Source organism: Cinclus cinclus, chromosome 9 (assembly GCF_963662255.1).
Source record: "Cinclus cinclus chromosome 9, bCinCin1.1, whole genome shotgun sequence".
Lineage (NCBI taxonomy): Eukaryota > Metazoa > Chordata > Aves > Passeriformes > Cinclidae > Cinclus > Cinclus cinclus.
In genome coordinates this window covers 3560024-3566023 of record NC_085054.1, presented here as the reverse complement: position 1 = coordinate 3566023, position 6000 = coordinate 3560024, and positions in this window count along the sequence as shown.

Here is a 6000-nt window from a genome sequence, read left to right as displayed (position 1 = left end):
TGGGGCTAAAACAATGTTTTAAAAAAACCCCAAAACAGGCAGGAAAACACTGTCCAGTGAGAAGGGCCTTTGGCCAGCAGAGGTCAGACTGTCCTTTAGACTGTGTAGTTAATCTGCTTTGTGCCTTTGGGCATGTTCCCCTGCTGTTTGATGCTCTAATCCACCAAGCTCTGTCAGCTGAAGCATATTTGTTTATTTATTTAAGAAATTATTTTGCAATCCAAGCTCCACATGCAGTATCAGCACATGAGAACTGTAATAAAAATAAAAGATAATTCAAGTTTTTCTGAGTAAAAACTTTATTTTGCAGTCCTATGATCCAAGTTTTGTGTATGTATTTGATTTGGGAATACTATTTGGTCTGAAATCCAATTTTGTCAGCAGTGAGATTCTTCTAAAATTTTGGTTCTTGTTTAGGTACTTGAAGCTTGCAATGCTTTGATTATCAGCAAACTGGTCCTTTTCAGCTACAACTAGGAACAGCTAATTTTCTGGAGTTGCTTGCAACTGCTTGCAATTTTTCTGCTGCAAGTTAATGCCTTTCTATGGTTTTCTTAATATATATGTGAAATTCTTTAACTGTGATACTATAGATGGTGCAACTAAACCTGAATTATAGGTATGGACTGCTTTTGGTGATGTCTGTCTTCGAGCAGTGTGTGCACAGGCAACTGTGCCATGCCCCTTCTGCTCATCTGCACCAAGAAATTGTTCTGGCATCATTGTACATTGAAGCCTTTGGTTTCTCAAGGCAACAACCTTGAGAAAAGAAACAACTTCCTTCTTTATTTATGGGGCTTCTGGTGTCCACGTGTAAAAATGGGATGAAGAGATGAGAAACAGAAAGGTGGTTGATGTTGGAGCATTTCTTAGTCATAAGATATGGATGGAATTTAAGAGAGAAAAGCAGATTAATTAATTCCTCATAAGAAGCAGTTTTATAAGTAATAATAGAAAAAGTTATTTTTGAACTGTGGGTTTTGAATAGTAAACCTGTTCTTGGTAGTAGGGAGTATAGAAAAAGCAGTACTTTTTCAATCATATATGCTACAAAGATACTCCATGCAGGACAAAATAATTTATTTTACTGCTTTAATTTCCAGGGATGTCTTAAAAAAATGCTACATTTCCATAGTAACAACAAATAATGTGTGTTTAAACTTGTGGTTAACTAGTGGGACAAGCAATTCCAGAAAACCATGGGGAACATATGCTTATAGAGAAATAATAAGATCTTTGAAGGGTGACTAAGTGTGAGTTCATGTGGGTGAAAGGAAAAATGAAAGCAGCGGGGTAAAGGACATAATTTCACATCCCCCAGGTGTGGGTTCTTGACATGACAATCCACATGGGAGGGCTGCGTGTGACTCCTGTGGGTGTGAAAGAGGAGTACCCTCTTTCATGGTTGTGAGGACTTTGGGGGTTTTTTTGTGCTCTAAAGATTTTGTGGCTGAGATTTTTGTCCAGAAAATTAACATGAAGCCTGAGGGATCCATACTCCATTTGGGGAGGACTTTTTGGATTTTATTTGCATTTGTACAAAGATGACAAAGCAGAAGAAGTAAACCCCTGAATTATCTGCTGCATTATGGCACTGCCAGCTTGAGTCTGGTAAAGCAGTAAAATATTGTTGGGTCATAATCCTTTCTGTGCTTTGGGAGATTGCAAATTTACTCGAGCTTTCTTGGGAAGCAAGAAATTAATAGCAGAAATTATGTAAAACATTCACTGGGAACTGTGCATAATTTTGATGCAATGTTACAAAACAACTACATGGATGCTCTTTTTCACAGACGGGTCATGAGAATGACCAAATCTGTGTCTAACCTCTAAGATTTGGGAAGCCACAGGTCCAGAATGACTGGCAGGGAGGAGCTGAAAGTGGGCTTTCTTTGGTCATATATAAAACTTATGAGGAAATTAGTTTAGAAGATCTTTGGTGTGGGGATTGTAACATAGCAATCTGTGATCTGTGTCCAATATTGCAAGTTATGTTTGTGATAAAAAATATGTTTTAGTAACTCATATGTGTTGGGGACACCCTAAGGCTGTAGCGCAACCATTTGATAATATTTTGCACTGATTTTTCTTAAAAATTCAGACCATCTCTCTAGAGAAATGATGGTTAAATGTTTTAGGCTATTCAGGGGAATCAGTGCCAAAGCCCAGATACAGCATGAAATAGGAATCTTTTAGGGTAGTGTGTTTCATGTCTGATTCATCTCTATGCCTAATTAGGGAAAGAGCAGGAAAACTGGTCCAAATTTGTCTATGATGAAAAGGCAGGATGCCTAATTGGATATAACAGTTTCTGGGATTTTTTTTCCTCCTGTTTTGTAGAGCTATTTTTTGGAAACGTCAGGATTTTCCTCGTGTGATGAGCATTGCTGCTTCTCAGCATTTTAACCTACCTTTTATAGCATAGTATGACAGCAGTGATGACAGCAGCACAGGTGTTTCTCTTGAATGCAAGTCTGTGTACCTGAGCAGCACCTCAGCACCTGACAATTATTGAAAGAAGAATATTTCCATTTTGGGGTGAACATTAGAAAAGCAACTGTAACACCACTAAATTCTCTGTGTCCACACCCAGTGAACTATCTTCCAAGCAGTAGTAGCTATAGATAGTAAGTTCCTTTTCCCAGTGAGGTTTAGTAGCTCAAGCATGTGTTGTACTGGCACAGCCATATTCCTTCTGCTTCTCAGGCTAATGCAGTCTTTACTCTTTAGGTCCTCTCTGTGCTAGAAGATATTTTCAACTTCAGTCTCATGAAATTTTCACCTCTCACTTGGGTTTAGATGCTGTAAGCTCTGAGAGCCTGGTCCTTTCTACCAGCAGAGGGAATGAGCTATTAGTGCTAGTGCTGCCTCAGAAACAAAAGGGGGGCACAAGAACAAATGGGTTTCTGTTGGGCATGAATAAATTTAGTCTGGGAAGGAGGAGGATTGCCTAGTGATTCTAACCAGGAGCTTCTGAAACAGCGTTCCAGTGGTAGTAGAAGGACAAACTCCCCAGTTACTCTTGAAGGCAATGTGTAGAATGAACTGTGCAGTGGAGTAGCCAGGGGCTGGACTTGATGATTCCAGAAATCCCTTGAAGTTCCCTTCTTCCCTGTGCAAGTGTGTCAGGAATGAGTGATGACATCATCCCTCCCCTTTCCAAAGCTGCCCTGGAATAGCTGCAGTCTAGCTTTTTTAGAACTTACCACTTGGAAATGTTTGATCAGCTGTGGCAAGTGCTTGGGATGTAAACTCCGTGTATTTATTTTGAAGGATATATAAATCAAAGTACATATCTAAGTAAGATTTCCCCTGCCACCCCTTCTTACTTTCTTGACACTATTTTTACATTTTACCTCACAAGAGTGAAACAAGCTAGCAAGAAGCAGGCTGCTGTCACAGCCAGACTTAGAAGCACTTGCTTATTAGAGAAGCAGCCTTTTTTTTTTTTTTCCCCTGCTGGTGGCATATGTTTTACTTGCTAAGTTTATCTTAGAACAGTTGACAAATGTATTCTAGGTAACCTCATTGGCCAGCATGTTTCTGCTGCTGCTGCTCTCTCTCATTAATAATTTGGACAATATGGTAAATAATTTGAGTTTTTAGTATGAGAATATTTCCATTGATGCCATAAACTCTCACTGTGGTGTCTTGTGTACAATTTCTTACATGCAGTTGCTTAAATGCTGCTGAGGAATCTTACTAAACAGCTTGTAAATCCGTCAGCTATGAAGGTTTAGTTAATTCTACAGGAGGACACAGTGAATTAATTCTGAAATTAGTCTGTCTCTATTTATTCAAAATAATTTTTTCTGCATCCAGAATTAATCCAGATTGATTTTAAGTTTCACCTGGATGCAATTTGAACTGCAGTTAATAAACCCTCTGACCCATTTGCTATTAGCAGCACAACTGTGTTCCTTTTTCTTCCCTGTCGAACACTGCTAAGATATATTCTTTTATCATTGTACTTTGTTCACTTGACCTTAACATTAACTTTTCACAGTGTTAAGGGGAGAGGGTTGGCAAGTATATCCTAATTACTGTGTATATTCTACCCTGGAGTGCTGGAACATACAGTACTGGCAAAAGAGTTAATTTTTCCAGTACCACTGGTGAGCAGAGTTATTAATGAAGATATGCACACATATCTCAGTAAACGAGTGACAGTTCTGAGGGAAAAGTGATTTTTTTTTTGTGTATTTTATTCTATAGTATTACTGTGTTTAAAATAGTGTTGTGCCCAATACTGTAGTTAATTCCACTATTGGACGTAGATGGGAAAACTGTTTTTAGGACTCTGTTGAACTGTGAAGCAGCAGAAGAAAGCTCTTCCTCTAATGTGTATGAGGTTGAAATAAAGATGGAAAAGTGAAGGGTAATGGACACCCAGTTCTGTTAGATCTACAGTTTGAAAAGTGCTTTCTGCTTCTGAACAATCTAGAGTCAGTGCTGTGTTTCCTGAATCTGTCTTATGCATTTCTCACACTACTGTATGACTTAATGCTTTCCTGCCCCCTCAATTACTGAAAAGTATTTAAAGAGATTAAAATAAACAGAACAAATGGAAAGTACTGATTTTTATGACTAAATGCTGTGTTGCTGCTGCATTGTTAGGTGGTGGGATGTGTAGCAAGAGATGTAGCAATACAAAAAATTCTAGCAGCAATATTGTCTTTCACTCTACTAACTGAGGAGGTCTTTAAGAATAGCTGAACATGGAGAATTGGTGAGTATTCAAACATGAATGATTAAAACCAGTCATGCTAATGCAATGTATTGTTCATTGCAATTAGCAGGTTTCTTCTCAGTATAAATTATCCATACTTACACTGCATATGATACAAAGTAAGGAAATATGGGTGGCATGAAGTTTCCGTACAGCTTTGTCTTCACTGTTAACCCCCTGTTGAGAAATAGAGAATGGCTACCACCCTCTTTTGCATGCAGATTACAGGTTGTGTGCATTAGTTAGTGCCAGCTAATGATGTTCTATTGTTAAAAGTCCCCTGTGTAATTACCACTTTTTAGACTTGCAGCATGCTTGGTGCCCCTCCTAGAGCTGTTAGATTTCTTCTGTTTTTTACAGCATTGGCTGGACTATTTGCTATTGCAAATAAAAAGGAAATTTCTCTTAAGAGGGGTGTGTCATTTCATCCTGTGTATACAGCACAGAGCCCAGCGGGACCCTGGCTGAGCCTGCTGGTGCTGCAGTAATGTGAGTAAATCAGAACCAGACTTGACTACTGCCCTTCTCTGCGAGCAGAGTTCAGCAATATCTGCTTCTGCCGTGCTGTTTGTGCTGCCTGTGCCCCGGGGTGTTTATACCTTCCACTGCCCAGGGGCGGTCTGGAGCTGCCCAGCTGGAATCACCTGTTACTACTGAAGTGTCAGACTATGCTAGGTGCTTTACTCCTCTGTAATGATCATCACTGCTGTAAATTTGAGTTGGTCTTATGCCATCCTTGCAAAGACTTTTTGATGAATCAGTCACCCATGTTTGCATCTCCTGAACTTGTCTCCTTCATATTCCATCAGCAACAGAATTATTCCTCTTTCTGCTAAAATGAAAACCATATTTGCTCTGTGGGGAACGTCCAGAAATATCTCACTTGCTTATTTGTTATATGGATTTGTTACATGTACTTGCCACTTGGATTCCCGAAATAAATATTAGAGACTACTAAAAATAAAAGACTACTGTTGAAATATAGAAATTATTTTCTAGTAAGATACTGTCTTATTGTGCTCACTCAGAAAGATCAATATTATTTATGCTTTGTAAGGAAAAAGTTCTTTAAACCCGTATTTTACATAGGGATTTTTCCCAGGACAAGTGATATGGTGACTTTTTTCAAGTGACATTAGAAAAGGCATTTGACTGTGTCAGAAGTTTGTTATCTCTATGGCTGGGTTAACATTCTGGACTGACATCTTCCACCCGAGTATCAATATGACCAGCCAAGATGATAATCAGCAGCTTTGCACCTGAAGCCTTTT